General features: G+C 40.8%; 1 protein-coding gene across 3 annotated transcripts in view; it reads right to left on the bottom strand.

The window, feature by feature from the left end:
* Positions 1-11,113, bottom strand: part of NCK1 (NCK adaptor protein 1) — an 84,490-nt gene extending 73,377 nt beyond the window's left edge. The window contains exon 1 of one of the 3 annotated variants that reach the window (XM_059920262.1): positions 11,024-11,113. The gene's annotated coding sequence lies outside the window, so the exon portion shown is untranslated. Of the gene's footprint in view, positions 1-10,988 lie in introns of all 3 variants that reach the window. The other 2 variants (XM_059920264.1, XM_059920263.1) reach the window with 2 other exon arrangements.
* Between the last annotated feature and the right edge of the window lie 3,581 nt (positions 11,114-14,694).

A 14,694-nucleotide genomic window follows, 5' to 3' on the forward strand; every position in this document is an offset into this window, starting at 1 on the left:
TTAGCTATACATATTGACAAAGAGATCTAGGCTCATGCTGCCTTTTTGTTGTTGTTTTTTTGTAATAGCTTACTGAGATATAACTCAAATTCTACACAAGTGATCAATTTAAAGCATACGATTCAATGATTTTTAGTATATTCAGTCGTGCAACAATCATCACAATCAATTTTAGAACATTTTCATCACACCAAAAAAGAAACCTGTACCCTTGAGCAGTCATTTCCCATTTCCCTCTAATCTCCCCTATTCCCAGCCCTAGGCAACCACTAATTTACTCCCTACTCTATAGATTTGTATTTTCTGGACATTTCATACAAATAAAATCATACAGTATGTGGTCTTTTGTGACTGGCTTCTTTCACATAAGCATATTGTCAAGGTTCATTCATGTTATAACATGTATGAGTACTTCATTGCTGTTTATCACAATATGCATTTTATTTACCCATTATCAGTTGATGGACATTTGGCCCGTTTCTACTTTTTGGCTATTATGATTAACTGAGCTGGCTTCTTAAACAGACTTTCAAGGAATCCTTCTATTTTTAGCACCACTCTCAGCCCCTCTTCCACAAGAATACCTGATGCTGCCAATTCCTGAGCGTGAAGATTCTTTTCCATTTTTCCTACTGCCAGTTTAGGATTGAATATTTTTAAATCTACTAAAATGTTTCTATCAGGCTGTTGCTTTCCAGTTTCCAAATTTCATTGCTTCTTCCATTCTCTTTACCTATGCAGTTCCAACCTTTAAAAAATATCCTATATGATCAATTGCCTTGGTAGGCTTTGGAGGGGAGTAAAAGTAAATGCATCTTTCACTCATCCATCTTTACACAGTAATCTTTTCAATTATTTTTAGCCTTTATTCCAACATATGCATTATATGGCTATAAACGTTCCTTTAAGCATGGATTACCTGTATCCCTTAAGTTATGTCATATTTTCATCATTCAGTTCAGAAGAGTTTAATGTTATTTCTTCTTTAATCCCTGGGTTACTTAGGAGTATACTGTTTAATTTCCAAACAGTTGACATGTCATTTTCTAATTATTTTTTGTAATTGATTTCTGGCTTAATTCCAACATGTCAGAGCACATATTCTAGAACTGCTTATTTCCATGTTTTTTATGGTCCAGCATATGTCAATTTGCAGGGAAATTTCCATAGGCACTAGAAAAAAATCTGTATTCTTCAGGTGCTGGGTGAAATGTTCTATGCATGTAATTAGACTCATTTGTTAATTATGTTGTTCAAATCTTTTGACTTTTTTGTCTTGTTGTTCTACTAATTACTCAGAGTTATACTAAAATATCCCAAATTATACTTATGAATTTGTCTAATTCTTTTAGTTCTGCCAGTTTTTTACCTACCAGGTTGTCAAAAATTAGAATAATTATGCAAAGTAAAGGAACACTATTTGTTGGTGAAGATATAAATTCGTATGTTTTTTCTGAATAGTAGTTTGGCAACAGTTACCAACATTTACAACATCTATACTTTTGAACCCTGTTATTTTACATCTAAAATTGCTAAACACTGCTAAATTACCAAACACTGCTTAGCAGTTAAGTGGATTCAAGAATTCTCATATAAACCTTATAATAATCCTTTGATTAAGTATTATCCCCATATTACAGACGAGAAGAATGAGGCTTACAGACGCCTAAGCCCAAACAAAGTGATGAAGCCTATACTGGAATTCAAGTTGTCTGACTCTAGAATCTTTAAACTTATATATACTGACTCGAAAGGATGTTTATAAAAGCCAAGTTAGAAAACAAAATGTAGCATGTGATCCTATTTTAAGTGAGCACGAGTTTGTATACTCATAGAAACAAGTCTGGAATATACATGTTAAAAAATAACAGAGAGGACCTCCCTGGTGGTGCAATAGTTAAGAATCCGCCTGCCAATGCAGGGGACATGGGTTCGAGCCCTGGTCCAGGAAGATCCCACATGCCGCAGACAACTAAGCCTGTGGAAGACAACTTCTGAGCCTGCGCTCTAGAGCCCGCAAGCCACAACTACTGAAGCCCGTGCACCTAGAGGCCGTGCTCCGCAACAAGAGAAGCCCCCACTCGCCGCAACTAGAGAAAGCCCGCGCGCAGCAACGAAGACCCAACGCAGCCAAAAATTAATTAATTAATTAATTAAATTTGTAAAAAATAATAATAATAACAGAGATAGGGACTTCCCTGGTGGTCCAGTGGTTAAGAGTCTGCACTCCCAATGCAGGGGGCACACGTTAGATCCCTGGTCGGGGAACTAAGATCCCGCATGCCACATGCAGCCAAAAAAAAAAAAAAAAAAAAACCGGAGATAAATACTAAAGACAAGACACCATTTAAAGGAAAGAAAGTATTATACAAGAAACCTGTGATGAGACTGCTCACACAATTAAGACTAAACATAACAGTTTTTCAGCAGCTAGCACTTAAAGGAAAAGACATTTTACTTTATTTCCTATAACAATGCAATTCCTGTTTCTCCCACCCTGCCATGTGGCTTACATTAATTCTCTCTCTCGTTTCTGACTGATATCAGGTGGACAAATACAACCACACACACACACATATATACACACACTTACACATATATATGTATATGTATATTACTGCCTGGAACAGCTTCTTGTCTGGAGCCAATTTATTCTGCCAGTTATGATTTACCAACTACAGAGACAGCTGATGAAAATTGCTAATTTAAAACATGACTTGGGCCTGTTCTCAATGCCCCTTTCCCCATTCTTCAAAGTATACGCACTTATGTTCTGCACTTAGATGACAAGAAAAAGAACAATGCACACGTACACTCATTATGCGTTGTGATTTATTTCTTCAGTATTTTGCTTTTCTTACTTCTTGAGATTTTACATTAAAAAATCTCATATCTCTGATAACAGAGCATATCCTACCAATTCTTAGTCATAACTTCCATGATATGCACTAGACTAAATTAAAACAAATAGTTTCAGGAAGTTCCAAGATTGTAAACTGAAGCTTCAGTGGGAGTAAAAGTAGTAGTAGTCTAGAAGCTTTATTAAAGGAAATCAGAGCCATTACAACCAGAACAAGGTAGGCAAACCTTTTCTGTAAAGGGCCAGATAGTAAATGGTTTAGTCTTTACGGGCCACACAGTCTCTGCCACATATTCTTCTTTTTTTACAACCCTTTAAAAATGTAAAATCATTCTGATTGGTTGGTTACTCCACTCTGAACTAGGGCTCACCAGATATAATTAAAGATCTGCATACCCTACCAAAAGTAGGGGAATGAGAAATCCAATCCCTCAAACCAAAAAAATTGGTGGCCAGACTTTCAGACCTCAAGCAGATTTGAGTTTTCCTTCATGAACCTGACCCAAAAGGAAAACACCTCCTGCACATCAATTAGGGTTTTCTCAAAAAATGGCTCACTTGGGCCACCATGCAATGAAATTCAAAGTCTTCAAGTCCCCATCAATTCAGACTTTCACTCACTAGATAACATCCAAGGATTGATTACTGACACCTGAAGTAATAAGCCTCCAACATAAAAGCTGGAGACCAATTTAGAAGGAACAGAGGCTGCAAAAAAAAAAAGTTTAAAAAAAAGCTATTTATAGCCTCAGAAATTAGAGAAGACAATGCGTCCGTGACAGAAGCACAAGATGCTCTCTATAAAAGAGAATCTTTAAGATAACAAAAAGAACTCTTGGGAAATCAAAATCTTCACAGCAAAAAATGAAAAATTCAACAGACGGCTTAGGAAATAAAGTTAAGAAAGCCTCCCATATAAAACAGAGCCAAAAGACTAGGAGGTGAAAAGTAAGAGAAAAAGGGAGTATCAGAGGACTAGTCTAAGAAATCCAAACAAAGAACAGAAGTTTCCCAGAGAGAGATACAAAAGGGAGAAGAGTAAACCACTGTAATGGACTGAACTGTGTCCCCTCAAAATTTATATGTTGAAGCCCTAGCCCCCAGTGTGACGGTATTTGGAGATACGGCCTTCAGGAGGTAGTTATGGTTAAATGAGGTCATAAGGGTGGGGCCCTAATCCAACAGGATTGGTATCCTCAAAATAAGAGGAAAGATACAGTTCTCTCCATGGAAGGCCTTGTAAGGACACACTGAGAAGGCAGCTGTCTACAAGCCAAGAAGAGAACTCATCACAAACCAACTCTGACGGTACCTTGATCTTGGACTTCTAGCCTCCAAAACTGTGAGAAAATTAGTATCTGTTCTTTAAACCACACAGTCTATGGTATTTTGTTATGGCAGCCTTAGCAGATTAATCCAACCATCAATGAAAAAATTCAAGAAAATTTCCCAGAACTGATGAACATAATTTGGCAGATTTGGAGGGCACAATGAATAATATCTAAGGAAACACACAAAAATAGATGTATGCCAAGTCACACCCTCATGAAATTTACAAAATTCCAGAAAGGCAAAAAACAGGATCAGGAATCAGAATGTCTTCAGAATTCTTAAATGGGTCAGAAGCTAGAAAACAATGGAGAGATGCCTTCAGAATTCAGAAGGGAAATTATTTCCAACCTACAACTCCTTACCCAACCAACCAAATCAGTGGGAAGACCAAATATAAATAAATAAATAAATAAATAAAGGGGGTTTTATTAACACAGATCTCAACTTTTCACAGGAATCTACTGTGGGATATACCCCATCAAAAGAAGGAGTCAAAACAATAAAAAAAAAAAAAGGAATTACATGATTCACAGGAAATAAGAGATTTAAGGCAAAGGGAATCACTAGTTTTATGGTAAAGAGAGAAATCCCAGGAAACTACTATGGACGAGCCAGAGAACTAGTTCAATCAGGTTCAAAAACTGGTAGAAAGGAACTTCCCTGGTAGTGCAGTGGTTAAGAATCCGCCTGCCAACGCAGGGGACATGGGTTCGAGCCCTGGTCCGGGAAGATCGCACATGCCGCAGAGCAACTAAGCCCGTGCACCACAACTACTGAGCCTGCGCTCTAGAGCCCGTGTGCCACAACTACTGAGTCCACATGCTGCAACTACTGAAGCCCACGTACCTAGAGCCAGTGCTCTGCAACGAGAAGCCACCACAATGAGAAGCCCGCGCACGGCAATGAAGAGTAGCCCCCGCTTGCTGCAACTAGAGAAAGCCTGCACGCAGCAATGAAGACCCAATGCAGCCAAAAAACTGAAAAAATTAAAAATTAAAAAAAAAAACTGGTAGACAAAAACAGAGCAATTCTACTCCCACATATACTCAAAAGAAATGAGGGTGTATGTCCACTAAAAGACTTGTAAGTAAATGTTCATAGCTGCTTTATTCACAACAGCTAAAAAAAAACGAAGTATGTCAAACATCCATTAATGGTGAATTTTTTTTTTTGAATTTTTTTTTAAATGTATATATTCATCCAACAAAATACTGCCATCAGTGAAAAAGACCAACTACTGCTGTACCCAACATCATGGGTGAGTCTCACAAACACAATGTTAAGTAAAAGCAGCCATTCACAAAAGTATATACTGCATGGTTCCACTTATATTAAGTTCAAGAACAGGCAAAAATAACCTATGGTGATATAGGTCAAAATGGTGATTACTTTGCGGGGGGGTGGGGGGGCAGGGAGGAGATACAGATTGGGAGGACCCATGAGAGAGCCTTCTGGAGCACTAGGAACGTTCTATACCTTGATCTGGGTAATGGGCCTATGCCTAAAATTGGGAAAATTCATTAGGGATACACTGAAATTTGGGCACTTTGCAATTTTAAAAAACATAATGATACTTTCTCTAAACAAGTTTTTAAAGAAATTAATGGAACTTTCAATTGGATCCCACAACAGGAATTAATCAAAAGGAAAATTTTCTAAGGTCTTATACACAAAGATCTTTATTTCAAAGTTATTTATAATAGGAAAAAAACTGGAAATAACACTTAATAAATGAGTGTCATGTAAATTCTGGATTTCTCTGGTGTGGGACAAAAATTATTATTCGGTGTCTTTCTGTTACTAGCAACCAAATCTAATACTTATTAACTCAAAGAAGCCATCTGCCAGAGGGAAGAGCATGTTCACAGGCTCCAAGGCAAAAAAGAGCTTGGCTATTCAAGGCCCAAAGAGCAGCCTAAAGGAAAAAGATAATGCCAAGAAATGCAGCTAGAAGCTGGCAAAAGCCAAATCATGGAAGGCTTTATAGGGCTTTCTAAGAACATGTGAAAGAAATGTAAAAAAACATAGAAAAACTAAAGTATTTGGGTTAGCCACAAAGTTCATTCGGGTTTTTTCAAACTTTTTGGCCAACCCAAAATCTGACTTCCTAGGGCAGCAAAAATTCGGGGTTGGAGGGGTGGGGGTGGGGGAGGTTGTACAGGAAGTATTTTAAATGTTTCTAAAAATAAAAATGTTGCTTAAAAACATATAGTATCTGGAAGTGATCAAGCATTTCCAAAAACCTTTCCAGTGCCTTAATTAATAAAATGTTTTCACAATATAGCTGGAATACTCAAAAAATACAAGGAACATTAAATTCTTTGTTATATTTATTATTTGAATTGATCTAAATGCAACTTGATTTTGAAGCATGCATGTACTGAAAGTTTGGGAAGGCTGATTCATTAAAAAAAAAAAAAAAAAAAATCTTTTTCAATGCACCCATTTTTTAAAAGATCTCTCCAAGCCATACTCTCACTGCTTTATTCAACTGGTCTGTTTGAACAAAAGCAGAAATTATTCATACCATACTTATCCAATTCAGCACTCCTTAGGTACAATTTCAGGAAAAAAGAACAAGAGAATCAGTGTTTCCACAGTTTATTTTAGCAGATAATTTATTTAAACAAATAAGAATAAGCCATTATAAACAACCAAACAATAAAAGAAAAATAGCTTCTAATTTGTTGCAGGCCAAAAAAGTAAAGCATACCCTCCAGAGATATTTCACCTGATAGTTTTCTGTGCTGTCTTATACCATTCAACTCTTGCTACATCAATGTAACAAAAATACCAAGGAAACCCTATGCTGCTGGTATTAACAGAAACTTTAAAGTTAAGAGGGAAAAAAACGTGAAGAACAAATATATAAAAGCTCTCTAACTCCCCAAATGGAACAAATGGTTTACAGAATGTTTTGCTCAATAAGCAGATTGCTCAATAACCTGGTTCTTGACAGATGAACAAAATGACAAAATAGCAAAATGTAAAAGTGTTACTGTTCTATCAAAAAGAGAAAAAGAGGGCTTCCCTGGTGGCGCAGTGGTTGAGAGTCTGCCTGCCAATGCAGGGGACACGGGTTCGAGCCCTGGTCTGGGAAGATCCCACATGCCGCGGAGCAACTGGGCCCGTGAGCCACAAATACTGAGCCTGCGTGTCTGGAGCCTGTGCTCCGCAACAAGAGGCCGCGACAGTGAGGGGCCCACGCACCGCGATGAAGAGTGGCCCCCACTTGCCACAACTAGAGAAAGCCCTCGCACAGAAACGAAGACCCAACACAGCCATAAATAAATAAATAATAAATAAATTTTAAAAAAAAGAGAGAAAAAGAACATTTAGTTAGGTCAATAAACTTAGCCACCTAATAAGTCATTGTTCACATCTACTTTCAAGGCTCCCAAAGAGTCAGTCTCTTTTATCAAGAGAGTCAAACAAACTAAAATCCAACAGTGAAACTTCTAAGAGATTCATTTTTAGTGAGTCATAGGACTCAACAGTGGACATGACAATATTATTTTTGTTAAAGCTGTTAATACATCCAACAAGCTGGAAGTCTCTATGTAGACTTTAAATCACTGTTTCAATGATTCAAACAATGCAAGTCATGAAGGTTCCCCTGCCCTCATACAGAAGTTTTGAATCTATATGAGAAGGCATTAATACACAAAATGCAAAGTAATGTGAAGCAAACAATACAAAATGACATTGCAAGAGATGAAAAGAAGTATAGTTGCATACAGAATACACAATCTTTTTTTTTTTTTTAATATACACAATTTGAGTTAGGAAGTCAAGCAGGAAATCAAGGTTTGAGTCTCAGCTCTGCCACCATCACTAGCTGAATTTTAGTGCAGTTAGTCTGTATGGATTACATTTTCCCTAGCTATAAAACAGAAGGTTGAATTCCAACGTTCCCACAATATTGTTCCATAGTATTATGATACAAGTCCACCTAAGATTAAAAACCAAAGGAATGATAAAACAGTAAGGGCAGGGCTTCCCTGGTGGCGCAGTGGTTGAGAATCTGCCTGCCAATGCAGGGGACACGGGTTCGAGCCCTGGTCTGGGAAGATCCCACATGCCGCGGAGCAGCTGGGCCCGTGAGCGACAATTACTGAGCCTGCGCGTCTGGAGCCTGTGCTCCGCAACAAGAGAGGCCGCGATAGTGAGAGGCCCGCGCACCGCGATGAAGAGTGGCCCCCACTTGCCGCAACTAGAGAAAGCCTTAGCACAGAAACGAAGACCCAACACAGCCATAAATAAATAAATAAATAATAAAAATAAAGGAATTCCTTTAAAAAAAAAAAAACAAAACAGTAAGGGCAGTGCGTTCAAAGGAAAGCAACAACACAAGGAACAGAAAGATCTGGAAGGCTGCACTAAAGGACCAAAAATGAAACTTCCACAAAATTTGCCTTCATTTGCCACTTAAGGAGGAAAATTTCTTTTAAAGAACGCAGGCTATACACAGGCAAAGTCTCAACAGATACCAAGGTAGAAAAATACAAAGTCTAAATGAGAACAAGAGATTGGGTTGGTTAGGGTGGACAGCTCCTATAGAGAATTAGTGCCATCATTAGAAAACACAGGTTTTGAGCAGATTGTTAAGAAGGCTGGGAATTCTGAACTATACTCTGTAAATAACAGGGAACTATTGCTGGTTTAACAGTGAGGGCGTTGGAAGCATTATTTTAAGAACAGGCAGAAGGCAGGACATACTGAGCAGGGAGAAAAGACAGGCAGAAAACCCAGTTAAAAGCTAGTGGGAAGGAACAGATATCTGAAAGAAATGTCAGAAAATGGTTGACAAAAATTGGCCAATGTTAAGTTATGTGGATAGAGGAAGTCAAAGGTAAAACCAAGGTTTATGTCTGGGTAATTTAAGGCATGACAAAATCACCAAAACAAAGTCAGCATATGGAATCAGTTTTGAAGGGAAGACTATAAATTCTATCTTTCAAATAAAGTGAGCATCCAAACAGAATTGTTGCCTTATTAAATAATCTTTAAATGTCATTTGTGGCCCTGTCAGCTGTCTTCCTAAAACAGCACAGCAAAGTATTCACGGAGAATTTGTTAAATGCTTAGTAATTTCAAGAGTTTCCTCCAATTCTACTTATTGACTAAATAACTAAATAATCATTTAGTCTTCTGGTGTAGGTAGACAACATTTGGTACTTTTCCATATTATAAAGGTGAGTAAATTGTAAAAATTATTAATTAAACTATAAGAGAAAAAAATGGACTGCAACTGTATTTATTAATTCTTCCTGACAAGTGATTTATAACAATAATCACATCAAATCTACCTTGAGTTTTGGCAGGAAAGTTCTCAAAGGTTCAAAAGAAAAATGAACCCAGTGGCATAAAGCATCATTCAATATCTAACAAAATGTTCGAAGCTTTATTTACATGGACTTGAAAGCACTGGTAAAATCTGGACTAAAGATAATGCTTAGAAAAATAGAGCAAACAATTTAAAATTTAATACATGAACAAACACAGCTGAGAAATCTTGAACATTCTGCAAACTGTTCACAGATCACAATTTTCCAAAGAAGAAAATCCCAAAGTTTGTGATCAAGATGAAATAAAACTAATATTAATCAACCAATGCATAGTTCTTGAGTTTCTATCAAACTTTGAATGGGATGCCTGTTTAAGAGCCGAACCTTATTGACAATTACCAAACAAAACCTTCTTGGATTATATTTCCCCATTGACTCTGTGAACTCGCTGAAGGTTGAGACTTTAGGCACCGTGCTTTCCAAGTGCTTAATAAATTGTATAGTTGGTCTTTCATAAATCTACCAAAGTAAGATTTTTAACAATGAATACCTCTTGCAACACTTACCCGTTCTGACCGGACACTGAGTGAGCTTCTTTGCTCACCACCCAAGATGGGGTTAGAAATTTCTCCTTAACCTTATTCTTTCATAACTCCCATGGTTTCTCACCAAATCTAACGGGTAGAATTATTTTTAGGTGACTAGTTCATTCGTTCGACACTAATTGGGCGTCTATAATGTCAGAGTTCTCAGCCCCGAACAAAATCCAGCTTCCCGAGCTTCTTACGGCAAATTTAACTTTCTTATGTGTGGACACACATAAGAAAGGTTACAAAACAACTATCGAGATACATTTTCTTTTTTTTACCGGATATATTACAACGCAAGTCAAAAGCTCACAGCCCAAGCAACTCGCGTACGAATCTACAGCAGGTCCATAAGATTAAAATAACCCAGCTTTCCCGAGGAGGAGGAAAACGGCTGGGGGTGGGAGGAGGGGCGGGAGGCGCATCCCGAGGACGTCCACCCTCCGCACGGGGAACGGCTCCCTCCCCCTCCTCTCGGGCTGGAGGTGAGCGCCCCCCTTCCCTCCACTACCACGTCCCTACCTTCGCGGCCTCAGATTGCGCCACAACAGCCGACAAGACTTTTGGGGAGGAAAAGAAACGGGGAAGGGCGCGCGCCTCACACTCGACCTCCCAGCCTCGCGGGGGCGGCCGGCCGCGGCGCTCACCCCGACCCGACGTTCCGGGGATGGACCGGGAGGCCGCGGGGCCGCGCCGCCCGGGGCAGTGGCCGGAGGGTCGCGTGGAGCTCCGAGGCAAACGCCCAGGCCCGGCCGAGCGGCCTCCCCGCCCCCTCCGGCTCAGCTCCGGGCCGGCAGACGGCGCCCCGGGGGCTAACTTCGCCGGGGAAGAGGAAGCACCGCGGCAAGTAACAGGCTGTGTGGATTCCCGGGGCAAGGAAAGACTGTTCTGTGCGTCTGCCTGCCGGCACGACCGTCTCACCTCCCTTCTGCCGAGCCCGGGTGGCCCCAGCTCACCTGAGGAGGGCACCGGGATGCCGCCGCGGCCGCCGCGATGGCCGTTACGGCACGAGGCCTCCGCTCAGCCGCCGCGTAGCTCTGAAGAGAGGGGCGGGGCGCGCGTGGCGGGAGGGCGGGGCTGCAGCACCGACTGGTCGCGAGGCCGTGGGCGTATCCGCGCGGGCAGGAAACCCCCTCCCTGCCCAATCTGATAGGCTCAGTCTCCCCTTCCACTGACGCGAAAGCTGTCTGCGCCGCGCTGGGATTGGGCGGGCCCCCTGTCAATCAAGCGCTGTGCTGGGTGTGGAGCGAGCTGAGGCGGCTTCGCGGAGAGGGAGTGAGAACGCAAGAAGCTCCCTGCTTGACCCTGAGTCTTGTTGCTTTTGTCTCCCCGGCTGTTCTGGCTTATTACTTTGGGCCTTCCTCCTCAGCGCCACAGGAGACTCTACAGCAGAAATGACTGCTTCTCGAGTTCAGCCCCGACTGCTCTGGGAGCTTCCTTCTGGTTTCTGCACCAGAAGGTCTTGCCAGCGGAATGTTCTTAGGGGCGGGGAGCGAAAAAGAAAAAACAAACAAAAAGGCCTGGAAATGGGGACCTGAGAGAAAAATGTAAGACATATGCTTAATTTGAGCCGCAAACCGAAATAAGCTGAGTCTGAGGGCCTTCAAAGTACCCTGGTGCGTGGGTAGCTTCCCGTCTTGGCTGCGGTAGGCTTGCTGTGAGGGGGGACAGTGAGTGACCTTGGGTGCCGGGTCTGCCCATTCTTAGCGGCCCAGCCCCAGCCACCAGCCGTCAGAAAGTTGGTTCTCCTCAGACCCGCGCTGCAGCTCCCCATCACCTGCCTGGTTCCTCCCCAGACATCTCTGGGACTCTGCTTAGGCGATGCCCTCTCAGGGAAGCCTGCTGGGGTGCACAGGTATTTTCCCCATCCTGCTGTTGAAAGGGCCTGTCCATACCCCTACCTGATTGTAAACTCAATTAAGTCAGAAACCATGTCAGTATTCAGTTCTTCCCCAGTGCCTAGCACATGGTAGCTCGTCAGTAAATATTGTTTAAAGCATTAATACATCTTCCATTCCCATTTTAAATCCTGGTCCTGACTGTTAATTCCAAGAGTTTATGCTTTTCTGTATTTAACTTCAAAATTATTCGTTTGGGTCCTGATAGAGGAATGTGGTTCTCTTGCCATATATAGGATCACAAGGTCAAGCACAAATCACCCATGGTCCCTTCCTGGCCTCAAGTTGACTGGGGCAAATGGACCACGAAATTCTGGGCAGCTACTCTGTCTATATCCCATAATTAGCATCTAAAGTCAATAATGTTAAGTGAATTTTGGATTTATTCTGAGGGTCTAAATACCTGTGTATATTTTATCATGGCTGATGTGGACTGAATTGTGTTCCCTCTCAAAATTCATACGTTGAAGCCCTAACCCCCCAATGTGACTGTATTTGGAGATAGGGCCTTTGAAAGGTAATTAAGGTTAACTGAGGTGATAAGAGTGGGGCCCTAATCCTGGAGGATTAGTGTCTTTATAAGAAGAGACAGTAAGAAGAGACAGCAGAGAGGTTGCTTTCTGTCTTCACAACTAGAAGACACAGTGAGAAGACAGCCACGTGCAAACAAGGAAGAGAGCTCTCACGAGAAACTAACCATACTGGCACCCAGATGTCGGACTTCTAGTCTCCAAAACTGTGAGAAATTAAATTGTTGTTTAAGCCACAGTCTGTGGCATTTTGTTATAGCAGCCCAAGCTGTCTAATACAATAGTTTTATTTGTTGATACATTTTATAAAGTTTATGGATTGAGATATTATTACATTCATTTTTGAAGCTATATAAACCATTGTCCAGAGGTTGAAACTATTTCTCCAAAATCACATGGCAAACTGTTAGCTGCACCTGGCTCAATTCAATTCTAGTTACATGTGATGGGATTAGGGAGTGTGAATACAAATATAACAGGTAAAATAGTCCTTGCCATCAGGTAGCTTATATCATTGCCTTGAGTGAGGAAATTAAACCCAGAAAAAATATGCTGAAGTCATAAGTTTAGATTTCATTTTGTACGGGAATATGTATTTTGAATGGGCCAATGATCTGAACAGACCCTTTGTGAGATTTTGATCCAGATCTGTTGACTACTGTGTGCCATCTATTTAAGCAATAGAAGAAGTAAGGGAGAGAGCTTTTTCATAAAAGGATTTTAGTTCTCTGTAAATATGTGTTTTTCTTTTAATCTTCCTTTAAAAGTTCCCTCATCACCCATTCTTACCAGGAACTCTTAAAAAAAAAAAGAAAGAAAGAGAAACTAAAAAGATATAAGAGAAGGAATTGAAGAAGAAAAATAAGGAAACAGCAATGAGAGAGGAAAGCATTGGGTGGAAGGGTAGATAGACAGAAAGTCATATATTGCAGTATGGTGTACTTAGAAGGAATGGAGTCCATGTTCGTAAGCGGTGGGAGTTGTCCCAGAGACCTCCTTTCACACAGTCTGTCTCCCCAACTTCCAAATATAAACATGCGCTTGGCTTCTTCTTCCTCTCTTTTAGCAGAACTCAAACCAAAAACGGGAATCAACCCTGCTAATTAGTTATGAGTGGACTAGGGACTAGCCAGGATCAGGCAACAACATTTAGGTCAAAACTTATGACCTATGGACTAGAAATGGGGCCTCAGATATGGGTAGCTAATCTGTCTAGGATAAAAACATGTAGGCAGTTCACTTCATTCATCCCAAAGGAAAGAATTTGGGAAGACAAGGAAAGGAAAAATGAGCCTCCATGTCTTAAGACCTTTCCCAGGAAACTATGGAGGGCTTATAGTTAGAAATGCTTAGGACTTCCCTGGTGGCGCAGTGGTTAAGAATCTGCCTGCCAATGCATGGGACACAGGTTCGAGCCCTGGTCCAGGAAGATCCCACATGCTGCGGAGCAACTAAGCCCACGCACCACAACTACTGAGCCTGCACTCTAGAGCCTGCGAGCCACAGCTACTGAGCCCGTGTGCCACAACTACTGAAGCCCACACGCCTGGAGCCTGTGCTCTGCAACAGGAGAAGCCACCACAATGAGAAGCCCACACACCGCAAGGAAGAGTAGCCCCCACTCGCGGCAACTAGAGAAAGCCTGCACGCAACAACGAAGACCCAACGCAGCCAAAAATAAAATTAAAAAAAAAGAATGATCTGGTTTAGCATCACTGTAAGGACTATTTAGGACAAAAAAAAAAAAAAAAACCTATCTACTAATCAGTAAGAAGAAATTAATCACAGGTTGACTGTGAAGTATAGAAATTAGTGGACCCTGGTAACTAAATTCAATTTCTATACTGAGTATTGTTACTCTTTTATGGGAATTAATTCAACAAAAATTGATTGAGTCCACTCTGTGGTAAGCAGTACAATAGATACCAGAGATCTAAAAATCAGTCTTCAACTTAAAGGAGCTCCATTCAATGTCAGAGAATTAGATTTAAACAGATACTTACTTGTATAGTAAATACAGCAATAGATATGGACATTAGGCCACAGGGGGAGGGGAGGTGTGTGGTCAAGCTAGTCAGGCAAGTAAGGCAAAGAAGGGAGGGGCTTTCCACACAGAGGGGCCTGTGTTAAAAAAAAAAAAAAAAGGTATTACACAATAGTAGAATATTGCTAGAGCAGAAGATGACTAAAAGTGTAAAC

This window comes from Balaenoptera ricei, chromosome 4 (genome assembly GCF_028023285.1).
Source record: "Balaenoptera ricei isolate mBalRic1 chromosome 4, mBalRic1.hap2, whole genome shotgun sequence".
Classification (NCBI taxonomy): domain Eukaryota; kingdom Metazoa; phylum Chordata; class Mammalia; order Artiodactyla; family Balaenopteridae; genus Balaenoptera; species Balaenoptera ricei.